Source organism: Macaca mulatta, chromosome 17, assembly GCF_049350105.2.
Source record: "Macaca mulatta isolate MMU2019108-1 chromosome 17, T2T-MMU8v2.0, whole genome shotgun sequence".
In the NCBI taxonomy this organism is placed as follows: domain Eukaryota; kingdom Metazoa; phylum Chordata; class Mammalia; order Primates; family Cercopithecidae; genus Macaca; species Macaca mulatta.
This window is the reverse complement of record NC_133422.1, coordinates 31,779,037-31,799,422: the sequence shown is the minus strand read 5'-3', so window position 1 is coordinate 31,799,422 and position 20,386 is coordinate 31,779,037. Positions and strand designations below refer to the sequence as shown.

At 37.7% G+C, this 20,386-nt stretch overlaps 1 long non-coding RNA gene and 1 pseudogene across 1 annotated transcript; both read right to left on the bottom strand.

Annotated features, from left to right (window-relative positions):
• Positions 1 to 881: 881 nt before the first annotated feature.
• Positions 882 to 3,434, bottom strand: LOC144336148 (uncharacterized). The gene is made up of 3 exons (XR_013407657.1): positions 3,206 to 3,434; positions 1,096 to 1,195; positions 882 to 949 (listed from the first exon to the last, which is right to left on the bottom strand). It is a non-coding gene; the product is annotated as an uncharacterized LOC144336148 (long non-coding RNA).
• Positions 2,772 to 2,886, bottom strand: LOC144336362 (U2 spliceosomal RNA; annotated as a pseudogene).
• Positions 3,435 to 20,386: the final 16,952 nt, after the last annotated feature.

Here is a 20,386-nt window from a genome sequence, read left to right as displayed (position 1 = left end):
TTCTGGGTCAATATTAAACTTTTGACTACACAGTCTACATTCACTGAGAAATGAGTATTTTTAAGATAAACACGCTTACCTTAATTGGATTCCGATAGAAGGACTGGCCTCCAGAAGATGGAAACGACATAGCAATAATACGTTCTGGAAGTCAAAATCATCACTATTACAAACATCATTATAGATTTAAAATAACATACAAAAATTAATTTTATATGATCAGACTCCATTTTCACAGAAAAATAAATTTTAAGATTGAGGTTGACAGAAAAGAGCTAATACTCAGGATAATCAAGATAACATGTTAAATTATCCAACATAATGACCACTAAGCTGGCACAGTGTTCGTAAGTCTCCACCGGTTCAAACCATATGCCATGTACTTATGTTGGCCTCAGTCTGAAGTTCTCCCTGTTCTTGGAATTTATTTCTTAAATACCAAAGAAAATCCAAGAATTGTGGGCACCAGTAATGGTGGGAACTCCCAAAGTGCTTTGTAGCCCTCTGACTCAGAAAACCTGAGATCTACAAAGCTGGGACCTCATTCTCTGGGGTTCTAGGAAGAGAAGCAGTCTCTCTGGGATCCTTGGGATTCAGCATAACTACTAGAACTTAATAAATTGAAACTCAGCTGGAGTCAGCTGAAAATCCGTTCAAGTTCCTGTGCTGCAATCGAGTAGTCCTGAATTGAGATGACATGGAAATCTTCTTTGCCAGAGTTAAAGCACAAATATGTCACACTATCACAGTGGCATAGCATATAGCCTCATGAATAAAGAATACTTTGAATGAATGTGGCTTAGACAAGGCAAAAACAAAATAAAAATATAATTACAAGAAAAAGTGAAGTTAATCTAAGTAAATCAACAGTTAAGTGTCACAAACCAGTAATATAAGTGAGGTCTAGGTCAAATCCATCCCTTTTGTATCGCCTTTTGTTTCCTGAAACCTGAAAGTTTAAAACCATTATTAGTTTGTGAAACATAAACTAACATAAAAATAAAGGACATTATACAGTATAGAAATCAACCCTTGCCAATGGGTCCCGAAACACAAAATATTTTTCTGAATCATAAGCATGTTTTACCCACTTACCAGCCTTCTTATCAGCTTTCCAAGTTGTCTTTTTAGATGAGCCAGATGAAAAACTCTTATCAGAATGATAAGTCGTAGAAGTCGAAATAAACGTGTCCATCTAAAAATAAATTTAAAAGATCAATTTTTGCTTCAGAAACAGAGAATTTTATGAATATAAATTCAGTTTAGAGTGGCAGTTGTTAACCAGGGACAATTTTCCCTCCTCTCCTCAATCACCTACATGGGGGATATTTGACAGTGTCTTGAGGCACTTTTGGTTTTCACAACTGGTGTATGTGTGTGTGTGTTCACGCGCGTGCACGTGCTACTTCCATCTAATGAATAGAAGCCAGGAATTCTGCTAAACATCCTGCAATGAATATAACTGCTCACCACCCTCCTGTGACAATAATGATCTGGCCCAAAATGTTAGTAATGCTGAGATTGAAAAATTCTGGTCTAGAGAAATAGTGAAACAATAGAGTCTTAGAATTTGTAAATTTAACTTTGGGATTTGAAACTAGCATTTTCAATTTTTCCACATCAAAACAAATTGAGGATTCTTGTTCACCTTTGTTACCCCCATCTGTAACAGAGGTTCACTACAGCTACTAATGCACATCAGGCAGGCAACAGATTGAGATACTTCCCAAGTGTGCTAGCTGGTGTCTCTCCTACCATGAGAAATATCAAAGCAGAGAACTGATGGTTTGGACTAGTGCTTCTCTGGTTTGGGCATGCATAAATCAGAGTCATCTGGAAAAACCTGTTAAGCTACAGATTGCTGAGTCCCAGAGATATTGATTCAGTGGGTCTGGGGTGGGGCCTAAGGTATTTTTCTTGTATTTCTAGCAAGCTCTCAAGTGATGCTGAGGTTTCTAGTCCGAGGACCACACTGGCTGAGGTGATTTTCAAACAACTCCAAAAGCCTATCACTTAACATGCTTAGTTGGTGCCTGAGTTGTAGTCCAGGGAAGCTAGGGGTACAGAAAGAAACCAGGTATTTGACCCATGAACAAGCTTAGGAAGCCACCAACATCTACATCCCAGTATACATTAGCTCTTCCATTTTCCTCACTGTCACAGTAAAAAGGAAAAAAAAAAAAAAAGAGAGAGAGTCACCAGGTCCTCATATACCCTTTAGTTTCCTAATCCCCCGCAGTTCTAACTTTGCCTTAGCTTTCTTTGTTTCTACCACAACTATACTGCAAAACTCTACTGTTGTGTTGCTATACATGTCATCTCCTAGTTTTCTGTTTCTGTTCTGTTTTCTATTTTTTAGAACATCATGATTGAGGCTGGGCACGGTGGCTCACGCTTGTGATCCCAGTATTTTAGGAGGCCGAGGTGGGCAGATCACTTGAGGTCAGGAGCTCAAGACCAGCCTGACCAACATGGTGAAACTCATCTCTACTAAAAATACAAAAATTAGCCAGGTATGGTGGTGCATGCCTGTAATCCCAGCTACTCGGGAGGCTGAGGCAGGAAAATCGCTTTAACCGGGGAGGCAGAAGTTGCAGTGAGCCTGATATCATGCCACTGAACTCCAGCCTGGGCGACAGAGTGAGACTCCATCTCAAAAGAAAAAAAAAAAAAAAGGAAAAGAAAATCATGATTGAAGTCACTCAAATTTTGCATATGCTCAAATAAATTCCCTCTTGGCTGTGGGAAAAACCCAGACAGAACATATGTGTAAGGGATTTGTAGTTGAAGCACAGAGGGGAATTTAGTATCAAATTTTTTAATGTATCAGATATTAAACTAATAAGAATATCACACTTGATCTTAGCCAAAAGGCCAAAAAATGATACAAATGGGAATTTAATGAGAACTTCAAAATGTAGCGAAGTTATAAAGTTAATACAAGAGGTAAAGTCCTTCTTTGGCTACTCCATCTTTTTTATTCAATTACTGGTACTTAGTGTGTATACTCTTTGCTGGTCCCTAAATACCACAATCTTTCAGTTTCAACCTGTGTGGGAATTTACCTATACATTTCATTTTAAAGCAACATATTTGGTATAAAATGAGGCCATTTGAAGTTGAAAAGATTATATTGAATAAAAGCCACAGAAAATGCAAAAAATAAATGAAAAACTTTGAGAGAGGTGAGTCTTATATTTCATACCTGGGAACATCCTTAAGAAACTTAATGTCAAAAAAAATGTAAATGACATCAACCAGCAGGATAATCACAGTAATGGCAGTATCTAAAATGTTCAGTAAATCAGAAAAATAATGCTGTCTCCTGTAATATAAAATGGAAAAATATGAGTCCATCTCCCCTGCAAGAAGAGACAGGAATATTTAAAGACCACAAACTATTAACTGATCCCCATTAAGAATTCTAGTTTCATAAATTATTTAAAATGCATGTTCTAGAGTAGACTAAGGGAAAAATATAACATTCATGGGAACTTTTCAAACAATAAATTTATATTCATCATTTGACACATATATATGACTAAAGCACCAATATGGCAATTTAAGTATAGTAAGAGATATAACTAAATGCATATTAACCACCCTTATCATGGATGATGGGGTATCTCTGTCCCCTCAAGCATTTATCATTGTGTTACAAACAATCCAATTACACTCTTTCGATCATTTAAAAATATACAATTATTATTGACTATAGTCACCCTGTTGTGCTAGCAAATAGTAGGTGTTATTCATTTTTTTCTATTTTTTCATACCCATTAACCATCCCCAGCTCCCCACCCCCAAACTCCTAGTACCATTCGCAGCCACTGATAACCATCTTTCTACTCATGTCTATGAGTTCAACTGTTATCCTTTTTAGAGCCCACAAATAAGTGAGAACATGTGATGTTTGTCTTTCTGTGCCTGCCTTATTTCAGTTAACATAGTGATCTCCAGTTCCATCCATGTTGTTGCAAAAGGCAGGATCTCATTAGCTAAATAGAGCTAAGTATAGCTAAATAATAATATTAGCTAAGTATAGCTAAATAATACTCTCTTGTGTATATGTACTATTCTCTTTATCCATCTGTTGATGAACACAGGTTGCTTCCAAACCTTAGCTCTCATGAACAGTGCTACAACCAACATGGGAATGCAGATTATCTCCTCTATGTACTGATTTCCTTTTTTGTGGGTATATACCCAGCAGTGGGATGGCTGGATCATATGGTGGCCCTATTTTTAGTTTTTTTAAGGAATCTCCAAACTGTTCCCCATAGTGGTTCTACTAATTTACAGTCCCATGAACAGTGTATGAGGGTTCTCTTATCTCCACATTTGCCAGCATTTGTTATTGCCTGACTTTTGGATATAAGCCGTTTTAGCCAGGGTAAGATGATATCTAATTATAGTTTTCTACACTGTGACTTTCTCTAATGATCGATGTTAAGCACCTCTTCACTGCCTGTTTACCATCTGTATGTTTACTTTTGAGAAATGTCTATTCAAATCTTATGCTCATTTTAAAAAATCATATTATTAGATTTTTTTTCCTATAGAGTTGTTTGAACTCCTTATATATTCTGGTTATTTATCCCTTCTCAGATGGGTATTTTGCAAATATTTTCTCCCATTCTGTGGGCTGTCTCTTCACTTTGTTAATTGTTTCCTTTGCTATGAAGAAGCTTTGTAACTTGATGTGATGCCATTTGTCCATTTTTGTTTTGGTTACCTGTGCTTGTGGGATATTGCTCAAGAAATTTTTGTTCAGACCAAAGTCCTGAAGATTCTTCCCAATGTTCTCTTGTTATAGTTTCATAGTTTGAGGTCTGATCTTTAAGTCTTTAATCCATTTTGATTTGATTTTTGTATATGGTGAGAGGTAGGGGTCTAGTTACATTTTTCTGCATGTGGATATCCAGTTTTCCCAGAACCATTTGTTGAAGAGACTTCCTTTTCCTCAATGTATGTTGTTGGCACATTGATTGAAAATGAGTTCACTATAGGTGTGTGGATTTGTTTCCGGGTTCTCTATACTTTTCCATTGGTCTATGTGTCTATGCCAGTGCCATGCTCTTTTGCTTACTGTAGTTCTATAGTATAATTTAAAGTCAAGCAATATGATTCCTCCAGCTTTGTTCTTTTTGCTTAGAATAGCTGTTATTCTGGGTCTTTTGTGGCTCCATATAAATTTTAGGATTGTTTTTTCTGTTTCTGTGAAGAATGTCATTGGTATTTTGATAGGGAGTGCATTCAGTGTGTAAATTGCTTTGGATAGTATGGTCTTTTTAACAATATTGATTCTTCTAATTCATGAACATGGAATCTCTTTCCATTTTGTGGTGTCCTTTTCAATTTCTTTCATCAGTGTTTTATCGTTGTCATTATAAAGATCTTTCACTTCTTTGGTTAAGTTAACTCCTAGGTTTTTAATTTTATTTGTGGCTACTGTAAATAGGATCACTTTTTAAAAGTCTTTTTCAGATGGTTTACTGTTGGCATATAATATGCTACTGATTTTTGTATGTTGATTTTGTATCCTGCAAATTTACTGAATTTATAAATTCTAATATTTTTTGTTGTGGAATCGTTAGTTTTTTCCAAATAAAATATATCATCTGCAAACACAAGGATAATTTTACTTCTTCCTTCCCAATTCAGATTTCTGTTTTTATTCCCTTTATTTCTTTATCTTCTATGATTGCTCCAGCTAGGACTTCTGGTACTCTGTTGAATAACACTGGTGAAAGTGGGCATCCTAGTTGTGTTCTAGATCTCACAGGAAAGCTCTTCCATTTTTCCCCATTCAGTGTGATACTGACTGGGGGTCTGTCATATATGGTTTTTATTATATTGAGCTGTGTTACTTCTATACCCAGTTTTGTTTTGTTTTGTTTTGTTTTGTTTTTTTGAGACGGAGTCTCGCTCTGTCACCCAGGCTGGAGTGCAGTGGCCGGATCTCAGCTCACTGCAAGCTCCACCTCCCGGGTTTACGCCATTCTCCTGCCTCAGCCTCCCAAGTAGCTGGGACTACAGATGCCCGCCACCTCGCCCGGCTAGTTTTTTGTATTTTTAGTGGAGACGGGGTTTCACCGTGTTAGCCAGGATGGTCTCGATCTCTTGACCTCGTGATCTGCCCGTCTCGGCCTCCCAAAGTGCTGGGATTACAGGCTTGAGCCACAGCGCCCGGCCCTAGTTTTTTTTAGAGTGTTTATCATGAAGAAATGTTGAATTTTATCAAGCACTTTTTCAGCATTAACTGAAATGATCTTATGACTTTTATCCTTTATTATGTTGATATGATGTATCACTTTGGTTGATTTGTATATTTTGAACCATGCTTGCATCCCAGGGATAAATCCCATTTGTCATGATGAATGATCTCTCCAATATATTGTTGAATTCAGCTTTCTAATATCTTGTTGAGGATTTTTGCATCAATATATTGGCCTGTTGTCTTCTTTTTTTTTTTGGAAGCAGAGTCTCACTCTGTCACCCAGGCTGGAGTGCATCTGTCGTGATCTGGCCTCACTGCAACCTTCACCTCCCAGGTTCAAGTGATTGTCATGCCTCAACCTCCTGAGTAGGTGGGATTACAGGCACCTACCACCATGCCCAGCTAAGTTTTGTATTTTCAGTAGAGACGGGGTTTCACCATATTGGCCAGGCTGCTCTTGAACTCCTGACTTCATGTAATCCACCTGCTCCAGCCTCCCAAAGTGCTGGGATTGCAGGTGTGAGCCACCGCTCCCTGTCTTTCTTATTTCGATGCATCTTTGTCTGCTTTTGGTATCAGGGTAATACTGGCCTTGTGGAATGAGTTTGGAAGTATTCCCTCATCTTCTTCTGCTTTTTGGAATAGTTTAAGCAGGAGTGGTATTTGTTCTTCTTTAAATGTTTAGTAGAATTCAGCAGGGAAGCTATCGAGTCTCAGTATATATATAGGCTATATATGCTGGATGAATATATACTTAAATTTGTTATAGCCTCTTGCTGAATTGATCCCTTTATCATTATATAGTGACATTCTTTGTCTCTTCTTGTCGTTTTTGTCTTCTTATCGTTTTTGTCTTCTTATCATTTTTGTCTTGCAGTCTATTTTATCTGATACAAGGGTAGCTACTCCTGCTCTTTTTGGGTTTCTACTGGAATGGAATACATTTTTCCATTCCTTTATTTTCAGACTAATGGGAGACGACTGTTTCTTATAGGCAACAGATCGATGGGTCTTGTGTTTTTTGTTTTGTTTTGTTTTTGTTTTTACTGATTTTTTTTTTTTTTTCTTTTTGAGATGGAGTCTTGCTCCATTACCAGGGTGGAGTGCAGTGGCATGATCTCAGCTCATTGCAACCTCCGTCTTCCGGGTTCAAGTGATTTTCCTGCCTCAGCCTCCTGAGTAGCTGGGAATACAGGTGTGCACCACCAGGCCCACCTAATTTTTGTATTTTTAGTAGAGATGGGGTTTCACCATGTTGGCCAGGATTGTCTTCATCTCTTGACCCTGTGATCCACCTGCCTCAGCCCCCCAAAGTGCTGGGATTACAGGCGGGAGCCACCGTACCTGGCCAGGTCTTGTTTTTTCATCCATTCAGCCATTCTGTCTTTTGATTGAAAAGTTTAATCTGCTGACATTCAATGTTATTATTGAAAAGCAAGGACTTACTCTTGCCATTTTGTTAATTGTTTTCTGGTTGTTTTGTAGTCTTCTCTTCCTTCTTTCCTCCCTGTCTTCCATTAGTGAAGGTAATTTTCTCTGGTGATATAATTTAGTTTCATGTTTCTTATTTTTTGTGTATCCATTGTATATTTTTGGTTTGAGGTTACCATGAGGCTTGCAAATACTATCTTATAACCCATTATTTTAAGCTTATAAAATAACACTGTTTGCATAAACAAAAAAGTAATAAGAAAACTAATACAAACTCTACAACTTAGTCTCATTTCTTTCTAACTATTTGTTATTTCGATTTATATCTTATTATAACATTTATGTCTTGAAAAGTTGTTGTAGTTAATGTTTTTGATTGGCTCATAGTTTAATCTCTCTACTTAGAATAAGAGTAGTTTATACACCATAGTTAGTGTTGTAACATTCTGTATTTTTCTGTGTATTTACTATTACCAGTGAGGTTTATACCTTCAGGTAGTTACTTATTGCTCATTAATGTCCTTGTCTTTCTGACTGAAGTACTCCCTTTAGCATTTCTTCTAGGACAGGTCTGGTGTTGATGAAATCCCTCAGCTTTTGCTTGTGTGGAAAAGTCTTTATTTCTCTTTCACTTTGAAGGATATTTTCACTGAATATATTGTTCTAGGGTAAATGTTTTGTTTCCCTCAGCATTTTCAATACGTCATGCCACTCTCTCCTGGCCTGAAACATTTCTGTTAAAAAGTCTGCTGCCAGCTGTATTGTAACTTCATTGTATATTATTGGTTTCTTTTCTCTTGCTGCTTTTAAGATCCTTTCTTTATCTTTGATCTTTGGGAGTGTGATTATTAAATGCCTTGAGGTAGTCTTCTTTGAGTTAAATCTGCTTGGCATTTTATAACTTTCTTGTACGTGGATATTGGTATCTTTCTGTAGGTTTGGGAAGTTCTGTTACTATCCCTTTGAATAAACTTTCTAATCGCCCCCCCCCCCCACACCTCCTCTTTAAGGCCAATATCGCTTAGATTTGCCCTTTGGATGCTATTTTCTAGATTCTGTAGGCATGCTTCATTGTTTTTTATTCTTTCCTTTGTCTCCTCTATGTATTTTGAAATAGCCTGCCTTCAAGCTCATTAATTCTTTCTTCTGCTTCATCAATTCTGCTATTAAAAGACTCTAATACATTCTTCAGTATGCCAATTATATTCTTTGGTTCCAGAATTTCTGCTTGATTATTTTAAATTATTTCTATGTCTTTGTTAAACTTATCTAACAGAATTATGGTTTTTTTCTCTGTGTTATCTTAAATTTCTTTGAGTTTCTTCAACACAGCTGTTTTGATTTCTCTGTCTGAAAGGTCACATATCTGTTTCTCCAGGATTGGCCTCTAGTGTCTTATTGAGTTCATTTGGTGAGGTCATGTTTTCCTGGATAGTGTTGATGGTAGCAGATGTCCTTTGGTGTCTAGGCATTGAAGAGTTAGGTATTTATCGTAGTTTTCACTGTCAGGGCTTATTTGTACCTATCTTTCTGGGGAAGGCTTTCCAGATATTGGAAAGAACTTGGCTATTGTGATCTAAGTTGTATCTGCTTTAGGGGGCACCCCAAGCCTCCTAAACTCTGTAGTTCTTGCAGACTCATGTGGTACTGCCTTAATGGTCTTAGACAACATCCAGGATAATTCTCTGGGTTACCAAAAAGAGAGTCTTGTTCTCTTCCCTTAATTTCTCCCAAACAAACAGAGTCTTCCTCTCTGTTCTGACTCACCGTGACACAAACACCCCTGTGGCCACCACTACTATAACTGCATTAGGTCAATGTGAAGCCAGCACAGCACTGGGTCTTGCCCAAAACCTGCTGTAACCACTCCCTAGCTATTGCATAAGTTTGCTGAAGCCCTGGGGCTCTACGATCATCACATGGTAAAAACAGCCAGGCCTGTGTCCTTCCCTTCAGGATGGCAAGTTCTCCCGGGCTCCGGGTGAGTCCAAAGGTGCTGGGAATCAGGGCCTAGATCAAAAACTTATAATTCTATCTGGTGTTTTATTGTGCTATGGCTGAGCTGGTTGAGCTGTCACTCAAACCACAAGATGCAGTCCTCCCCACTCTTTCCACCCCTCTCTAAAAGCAGAGGAGCATCAATCTATGGCTACCAAACTCAAACACAGGCCATGGGGGGTACTGCCAGACTACCACCAAGGTTCTCCTAAGGCCCAAAGGCTTTTAAATCAGCTTGAGGTGAATCCTCTTGTTCCTTTTTTTTGGGGGGGCGCGGTGGGGACAGAGTCTCACCCTGACACCCAGGCTGGAGTGAAATGGCACAATCTCGGCTCACTGCAACCTCCGCCTCCTGGGTTCAAACAATTCTCCTGCCTCAGCCTCCCGAGTAGCTGGGATTACAGGCTCCCGCCACCACACCCAGCTGATTTTCGTATTTTTAGTAGAGACAGGGTTTCACCATCTTAGCCAGGTTGGTCTCGAACTCCTGACCTCATGATCCACCCGCCTCGGCCTCCCAAAGCGCTTCTTAGAAAAGTACAAAATAGCTTTATGCATTATAAAAATAATCAAACTTACCCTTCTACAAATACTCGAAGAAGAACATCCATGAGAAAAAATAAGGCAATAGCTAGAGAAATAGAACGATACTCCAAAGGAATATAAACGTTGCTATCAGTGAAAATTAGGTCAGCAAAGATCAGAGCCACATCCAATAAGATCAGGAAAACGCCAAATATTCTACAATAAATAAACAAATAAATAAATAACAGCAAAGATAAAGGGGCTTGTGTCCCTATAGTTATACTATATTTAGGCCAATGATCGGGTACGAAAATGTTATTATTTAGTATTAAACTGCCCAGTGGCAGGAAAAACTGTAATGTTATAGAATCTCAGAAACATCACTGTTTTCATCCAATAGAAGCAGTTCTTAATAAATAAAATTCCCATCAAACCACTTCACAAGATGTTATCATGCCTTTTTATAGTAGAAACATCACATTAACACCTCAAGAGAGAAAAGTAAAACTGAATTAAAATTACCTGTATCTGTTTGTAAACTCTTCTTAAAATTTGAGAATTTCATAAGTTTATACCCATTTCTCATAAAAAATAAAATCTTATCAATCTTGATAATTCTTAAGAATTTATTAATAAAAACCAAATGAAAGCATGAGTAACATAAGTTCTTAAAAAGACCAAGTTTTTTGTCAGTGACATTTTCAACAAGTACATGACTACATATTTATGGACGATTCTAGTACAGTGATGGGTACATGAGAAAGAATTCAATTCCATACGTATTTATAGTACTGAACTCTAAAGTACCTCCTGAAACTTGCTGTTACATATTCTAAATACATTCCCCATAAATTGTTTACATTATTTGCCTAATCTATAATCTAGCTGGGATTACAGGCACCCGCCATCATGCCCGGCTAATTTTTGTATTTTTAATAGAGACGGGGTTTCACCATGTTAGCCAGGCTGGTCTTGAACTCCTGATCTCAGGTGATCTGCCTGTCTCGGCCTCCCAGAGTGCTGGGTTTACAGGGGTGAGCTACTGCACCCGGCCAAGTCTCAGATATATTTAATACGTGGTGTTTTTTATGCATTAAGTCTCAGGTATATTTAATACATGGTATTTTCTATGTCTCACATACCCAATTGCAAAGGATGATACAATTGAATGAACAATTTTCTTAATCTTGTTGCTGCAAAAAGAAGCAAAAATAAAATTAATCAGATTTCTTCTAACCTATATCATAAATGTAACCAAAAAACAAAGGCCTTTATAAATACAATGTTAAAAGGCAATTATTCAGAAGTTATATAATAAAATGCTTTTTAATAAAAACTAAAATGTTATCCTTTCTGCTCCCTGAGTATTTTACTTTCCTATCCAGAATATATGTGAATAAGACAGTAAACTTTGGATGTTTAGTAACGTTTCCATTGCATGCAAAGCCCCAACTCCAACTTTATGGCAATACTAAACTTAAACTTGTGGTCATCAACTCAAGGAATATAGCATGAAAACAGAAAAGAGTGGTAGAAGAGAACTGTATTTTAATGCCAGCCTGGGCAAGTCATCAAACTTTGGCCAGATCTCAGTTTCCACAGCAATAAAGTAAGGTATTTCAAGGATGAGCATAGGGAGTAAATGATGCTCTTATCATCTCTTTGAGACTAGACACCTAGTGAACAGATACACATTAGTGAGAGCTGCATTTGACGTTGCATATGATCTGCAGAAGTAAGACATTTCAGTAAGATATACTTCAAAGGAGAAACACCCAAAAGACTGGGCTCCTTCCATTAATCCAAGAAAGGAGAACCCGCTTGATGGAGCCTCCAGTAATGCCTCATTTTACCTTATGGCTGAAGACAAGGTAGCTAATGAGGAACAATTTTTTGTCCTTACTGAAGCCTCCTATTTTGGAGGCTCTTTAGGAGGAGAAGCCTCCGACATAGCAGGCATCAGTAGGAAAACCCTTCAGGAAGTTTCTGGCATACTGAAGCCTCCAACACAGGACTCAAATTTCACCATGAGAGGCATGAATCCTAAAACAATGCTCCCAGTCTGTGCCTAAGACTGGAGAACAAAGAGGACAGATACTGAGGAGAACTGGGGCACTGCCAAAATTGGCCTTTGACATGAACAGATTCTCAAAAGAAGACATACATGTGGCCAAGAAGCATACGAAAAATAGCTCAATATCACAGATTAGAGAAATGCAAATCAAAACCACATGAGATGCCATTTCATACCAGACAATAGTCAGAATGGCTATTATTAAAGAGTCAAAAAATAACAGATGCTGGCTAGGTTGCAGAGAAAAGGGAACACTTATACAATGTTGGTGGGAGTGTGAATTAGTTCAACCATTGTAAAAAGCAGTGTGGGGATGCCTCGAAGAGCTAAAAGCAGAACTACTATTTGACTGAGCAATCCCATTACCTAGTATATACCCAGAGGAATAGAAATCATTCTACTGTAAAGACATATGCATGTAAATGTTCACTGCAGCACTATTTACAATAGTAAAGACATGGAATCAACACAAGTACCCATCAATGACAGATTGGATAAAGAAAATGTGGTACATATACACCCTGGAATACTATGCAGCCATAAAAAAGAATGAGATCAGCCGGGCACGGTGGCTCACACCTGTAATCCCAGCATTTTGGAAGGCCGAGGTGGGCAGATCACAAGGTCAGGAGATAGAGACCACGCTGGCTAACACAGTGAAACCCTGTCTCTACTAAAAATACAAAATAAATTAGCCGGGTGTGATGGCAGGCACCTGTAGTCCCAGCGACTTGGGAGGCTGAGGCAGGAGAATGGCATGAATGCGGGAGGCAGAGCTTGCAGTGAGCTGAGATTGTGCCACTGCACTCCAGCCTGGGTGACAGAGCGAGACTCTGTCTCAAAAAAAAAAAAAAAAGAAAAAAAAAAAAGAGAGAATGAGATCATGTCTTTTGTGGGAACGTGGATGGAGCTAGAGGCAATTATCCTTAGCAAACTGGTGCAGAAAGTGAAAATCAAACACTGAATGTTCTCATCTGTAAGTGGTAGCTAAATGATAAGGATGTAAGAACACAAGGAGGGAAACAAACACTGGGGTCTACTGAAGCAGGGAGGGTAGGAGGAGAGAGACAAGCAAAAAAGATCACTATTTGGGTACTGAGCTTAATACCTGGGTGATGAAATAATAGGTAAAACAAACCTCCCTGACATGTGTTTACCTATGTAACAAACTTTCACATGTATCTCCAAACCTAAAATAAAAGTTAAAAAAACAAAACTGGGCTTTGACGAATGATGTTAACCTGAGATAAAGGAAATCCGCAATCCTTCTAAACTTCCCCTCCTCCACCTGGACCCACCACCTCTACCCAGGCTTAGAAAGTTAAGGCTGATGTACACAGAGGATCAATTGGCCAAAAGGGGCGAATTCTTTCCTGAAGTTGCCATTCTCTTACAAGAACCTCTGATCCCACACAGCCTACTGGATCCCTGGGTATCAAGGAAATGTCATCCATCTGAATTCACTTGACAATATGACCATACAGAACCAAGCCTGACAGATCATGAAGGCATGAAGGAGTGGCTTGGGTAGTTGTAGCCCCTTCAATCTGTTTCAGTGTCCCCTGAAACTATACCAAGTAAATACACAATTGAGACTTTTTTGGTTTAAAAAGTGTATTATGTAAATGCAGCTTCAAGCAGTTACGTGCAGAGTTTGCAGGGAAATAGCTATGACTCAATAAATCTATATCCAGGAAAAGTATCATTCACATTTCAGAGCAACAGACAGACACTCCAACATGCAACAACTCAAAGCATAGCCTCTATGTACCTTTCCTAAAAACAATTACTCAAAGTGCTTGAGTCAGCTGAGCAATGAATCAAAATGAAGAACACAGAAATAAGGAAGATGACTTATAGAGAAAAGATGGTAAATAATATAAACTCAGAAGTAAGTCTAAATAAATCTGGTAATGTAGCATAAAAATGTAGTACGTGAAAATGTAAATAAATGATTGTAAAAGTAAAGACAATATAAAATTGCCAATAATAGTATTGATTTAAATTTTCGGCATTATTACACTAGGATTCAAGGTTTGGAAGAAGATAGAAGTAAAGGCAGATTGCATTTCCTATCTTTTACAAGTACAAGTCCAGTTTTATTCTCGATATTGATGGAGAAAAATGGTATAATTATGTTTTCTAAATATTTAAATATAAACATTGATAGACTAGAAATGGGCTTCTGACTTGCATATCAGTAAAAAATGAAAGGGATAAAAACAAATCAATTACTAGCAAATTTAAAAAGAAAATATCAAAGTATTTTTCTTTTTTTTGAGACGGAGTCTCGCTCTGTCGCCCAGGCTGGAGTGCAGTGGCGCGATCTCGGCTCACTGCAAGCTCCGCCTCCCGGGTTCACGCCATTCTCCTGCCTCAGCCTCCCGAGTAGCTGGGACTACAGGCGCCCACAACCGCGCCCGGCTAATTTTTTGTATTTTTAGTAGAGACGGGGTTTCACCATGGTCTCGATCTCCTGACCTTGTGATCCGCCCGCCTCGGCCTCCCAAAGTGCTGGGATTACAGGCGTGAGCCACCGCACCCGGCCCAAAGTATTTTTCATAAAGAAAAAGTAAGATAATAAAGCCAAACATACCAGAAATCATAAATACAGACATATTACTCTCATCTTCCATATTGAGAAATACTCTCAGATAACTTTAAAATTAAAGGCAATACATGCTATACACAAGAGACAAAAACTAAATTGAAATGACAGTTTAAAAATAAAGAGATGGAGGCTGGGTGCAGTGGCTCACGCGTGTAATCCCAGCACTTTGGGAGGCCGAGGCGGGTGGATCACGAGGTCAAGAGATCAAGACCATCCTAGCCGACATGGTGAAACCCCATCTCTACTAAAAATACCAAAAATTAGCTGGGCATGGTGGTATACACCTGTAGTCCCAGGAGGCTGAGTCAGAAGAATGGCTTGAACCCGGGAGGTGGAGGTGGCAGTGAGCCAAGATCACGCCAGTGCACTCCAGCCTGGCCACAGAGTCAGACTCCATTTAAAAAAAAAAAAAATGAGAAAAAGATATGAGATACTAAACTTAAAACACTGAAAGTTCCAATATTAATATCAAAGTTGAATTCAAAGCACAAATATTAACTATGACCATGACTTATTTTTTATCAATAGAAGGTGGAAGCTACATGACACTTTTTGTGGGAAGTCAGGGACCCTGAACAGAGGGACCAGCTGAAGCCGCGGCAGAAGAACATAAATTGTGACGATTTCATGGACATTTATTAGTTCCCCAAGTTAGTACTTTTATAATTTCTTACACCTGTCTTTACTGTAATCTCTGAACATAAATTGTGAAGATTTCATGGACACTTAACACTTCCCCAATCAATACTCTTGTGTTTTCCTATGCCTGTCTTTACTTTAATCTCTTAATCCTGTCACCTTCTTCATAAACTGAGGAGGATGAATGTTGCCTCAGGACCCTGTGATTGTGTCAACTGCACAAACTGTTTGTAGAGCATGTGTGTTTGAACAATATGAAATCTGGGCATCTTAAAAAAAGAACAGGATAACACCAATGTTCAGTGAACAAGAGAGGTAACTTTGAATGGCCGCTGGTGAGCTAGACAAAACAGAGCTATATTTCTCCTCTTTCAAAAGCAAATCGGAGAAATACCGCTGAATTCTTTTTCTCAGCAAGGAACACCCCTGAGAAAGAGAATGCACCCTGAAGGTAGCCTTATAGATGGCCCCTTTTAAGGCGTGCCGTCTTTTGTGGTTGAAGCCCAAGGGATGAAATAAGCCCCAGTCTCCTGTAGTGCTCCCAGGCTTATTAGGAGGAGGAAAATTCCCGCCTAATACATTTTGGTCAGACAGGTTGTCTGCTCTCAAACCCTGTTTCCTGATAAGATGTTATCAACGACAATGCGTGCCCGAAACTTCATTAGCAATTTTAATTTCGCCTCATCCAGTAGTCCTGTCATCCCGTCCTGCCTCCATTTGCTTTGTGATATTTCATTACCTTATGAAGTATGTGATCTCTGTGACCCACACCCTATTCGTGCACTCCCTCCCCTTTTGAAAATCGCTAATAAAAACTTGCTGGTTTTACGGCTTGGGGAACATCACGGATCCTGCCGATGTGTGATGTCTCCCCCAGATACCCAGCTTTAAATTTCTCTCTCTTGTGCTCTTTCCCTTTATTTCTCAACCCAGCCGAGACACTGAGGAAATAGAAAAGAACCCACGTTAAACATCGGGAGCGGGTTCTCCCGATAGACACTAACAAGACCATTTTTAATGAAATGGGATTTGTATTGAGGGCAGGTGCTATCTCTCCCACAGGACACATTTGTCTCTGGTACAGACTGGCAGTATGGAGATGGCCATGACGCAAAGCACTGAAAACACTGCACTGACTCTCTGGTCTTCCTGCTCGCACTCTAGATCACTAAAACAGGGTAAGGACAATACAGGGGGATGATATTTTGATGCTGTGAAAACTATTCGTCACACAGAAGAAAAGTAAATTTCTACATGTTATACCTTAAGACAAAGTAAATTCAGGGCAGCTATTTTATTTAAATAAAGAAAATAAATTCAAAACAGAAATCTTGGTGAATATATTTAAAATCTTGGGGTAGAGAAGGTCATAGTTAATATTTGTGCTTTGAATTCAACTTTGGATTTTTTTTCTGAGAATAACATTAAAGGCATGAATCACAAAGAAAAGAACAGGTACATTGGATTATATGAAGATTAAACACTTTTATATAGTGAAAAGCAAGACAACCTAGGAGAAATTACTTATATTACATAAAATAGAAAAAGGATCAACAGATTTAACTTTTCAGTCTGAAGACAGAAAAGCACCCCAATTTTAATTGGGCAAAGGTACTTTGGAAATGATGAAATATTAACTGAAAAAAGCATAAATGAAGGTATGTCAAGGAATGTGCATTAGAACAAACATATTTACTAATATCAAAGAAATCAATGATGGCTAGCATTAAGTATTGGAGGAGAGAAATGTACACTTTTGCATCTTGATGTTCAAGCACATACCAATATCAATAGCGTCACAAGCATTCCCTTTGACACAGGATTTCCACTTCTGAGAATTTGTAATAAACAAATAACCAACAATATGCAAAGATTTAGCCTCAAATATATTCATTTTTTGTAACAGTAAAAACTTGTAAAAAACATAATTGTTCAGCAATATCTATTAAATGAATTATAACACATCTACACCACGCAGTATTACACAACTATTACAAATAATGTTGTAAGTGCACATGAATATACATTAAAAAGAAAACATAGACATGATGCCATTAAGTAATAAAGTTATTTACAAAAGAATATAAGTATGGTCTCGTATCTGTAAACATAAAAATGTATAGGCTTAAAGAACTTAGAAGTTCATGTATCAAAGTTTAAGAATGACTAAATGTGGATAGATTTGTTGATTGTATTTTCTGATTTTCCTTTCATAAACTCTTACGTTATTTTCAGTTTTTGGCACAAAACCTATTTACAGAGCTACAGAATTTTCAAAGTGTTTTTGCATGTTATTTTAGTTTTATTACTAATTTTTTACAGTACAATATCCACTACATAGAAAGCATTATAACCAGTTTACATTTGAATAATCTAAAAGTTAAACAGGTTTAGTGACTTGTTGAGTATCAGGTGAATGAATACATGATGTCAAAGCCAAGCACTGATTCCAGCTTTTACTATAAATCCAAGATCATCCCCCTGGTATGTAACAACAGTGATTCTCACAGGGACTACTGCCAATTCCTCCTATGTCTATGCAATGAGACTTTGTAACTTAAACATAAAACAAAACAAAAACCTGCTTTATTTTGTTTGGAGTGGGGAAAGAAAAAGGAAATGCTTGCCTTGCTCAGTCTGTCTAGTTTTCCCTCAGCCCTGGGCAGCTCCATTACAGAAAATGTATAGCTAGTATGCAGACACACAGTTTAGTTAAGTGGTGCCGTGAATTCTTCATTGATGGCCCATGATAAAAATTTCTAGAAAATGAAAACTCAGGGTAATTTGAAGAACTATTTGTATTGCCCTCTGTTTCCCATGTAATCTTTGTTTAGACACCAACAGCTTACAACCATGATGAGTTAACTTCCTCTATGGCAGTACTTCCTCTCCAATATTGACACAAGCTGGTGAATGGTTACACAACCGGGCAAGAAAGAAGCAGACGAAAAATCTCCTGAATATGTCTGCAGTTCAGGCACAAGCCAGTTTAAGAATGTATTCTCTCATTACAGTGAGTACATGGTAAAATGCCTTCAGGTCAGTGCAATAGGAAGTACTCAGTACTCTAGTGAGATTAGAAACAGAGAAGAATAAAATCCCAATGAGCATAAAGAGGTCTTTAGTCAGCAAAACATGTTTGCTTTTGCTATCCATACCATTTGCTCATAGGTGAAATCTACAAAACTGGGAATCACACATGATCCAGTACAAATGAGAAAGGTTCACTATTGATGAGTAAGTAGCATTCTGCATTCCTGTTTTCTTTTAAAATAAAAAAACTTCTCATGAAGTTAATTTCTTCTAAGGATACTTTTTACATTTTCAAGCTAGAAGAACATTTATTCCTGAATGGATGGATTTTTTTTTTCAAAATAATACTTGTCTAAGTATTCAATTGGAATAAATATGGTGTACTCTCCCACCCATGCATTTTGATACCCTTCTATAGTTTCCCTTTTTCCTTCTTGCCTCAGCGTAAGCCCTGTTTAACTAAAGAAAAGAGATCCATCAATGGCTCCCTCCTTTCAGACTTCAAACTGACTTACTCATATGAAGCAACATATTCAGCATTTTCATAATCTTCAAACCTGGAAAGCCGTTCTGACACACTTTAGCCACCAAAAAAATGCAAAAATATATCATTAGATATTTGCTACACAAAACAGTGATGAAGAATTTATTTGAATAACAAGAATTCCATGAATCTAAAGGATATAGTAAACACCACTTAGCTCACTGGAAGACCTAACATTTAAGAAAGAAAATTACAATCATTAACCAGAAACTCTGTTCTCATGGATACTCCCAACACTGAATTTTGCATATTTTTCTCTTCTTTTCTCTCTCTCTCTCTTTCTATACATGTATATAAAGATATATAAAAGAATACATATAGTTATAGAATACATAAATGTGTATAGACATATCGCAAAGACATTGTGGGTTTCATTCTAGACCACTGCAATAAAGCAAAAACTGCATCAAGTGACTCACACAAATGTTTTAGTTTCCCTATGCATATAAAAGTTATGATTATACTACACTGTAGTCTGTTAAGTGTGCAATGGCATTATGTCTAAAAAAATTATGTACATACCTTAATGTAAAACTACTTTATTGGTTTAAAATATGCTAATGATCACCTGAGCCTTTAGCAAATCATAATCTTTTTGCTGGTGGAGGGCGTTGCCTCCATGTTGATGGCTGCTGGCAGATCAGAGTCATGGTTGCCAATGGCTGGGGTGGCTGAGGCAATTTCTTAAAATAAGACAACAACGAACTTCACTGTATCAAATGACTCTTCCTTTCACAAGTGATTTCTCTGTAACATGTGATGCCATTTGATAGCATTTTATCCACAGTAGAACTGTTTTCAAAATTGGAGTGAATCCTCTCAAATCCTACCACTACTTTATCAACTATACTTTATTTATATAGAATGAGTTAGGAAGACTTTCCTCTGCTTTAATTTTTTGCAATAGTGTAAGAATTGATATTAGTTTATTTTTTAAACTAGGTAGAATTAAGCGGTGAAGTCATCAGATCCTGGACTTTGTTGAAAGTCTTTTTGTTACTGATTCAACCTCATTACTTCTTTTTGGTCTGTTCAGGTTTTCGATTTCTTCTTGGTTTAGTCTCAGTAGGTTGTATGGGTCGAGGATTTTATCCACTTCCTCTAGGTTTTCAAATTTATTGTAGAGTTGTTCATAACAGTGTCTAATAATCCTTTTGATTTCTGTCATATCTGTTGTGAGGTCTCTTTTCTTGTTTCTGATTTTATTTATATGGGTCTTTTCTTTTTCTTAGTCTAGCTGACAGTTTGTTGATATTTTTAAACCTGCTTTTTGTTGTTAACCTTTTGTAAATCTTGCCTCAATTTTCTTTA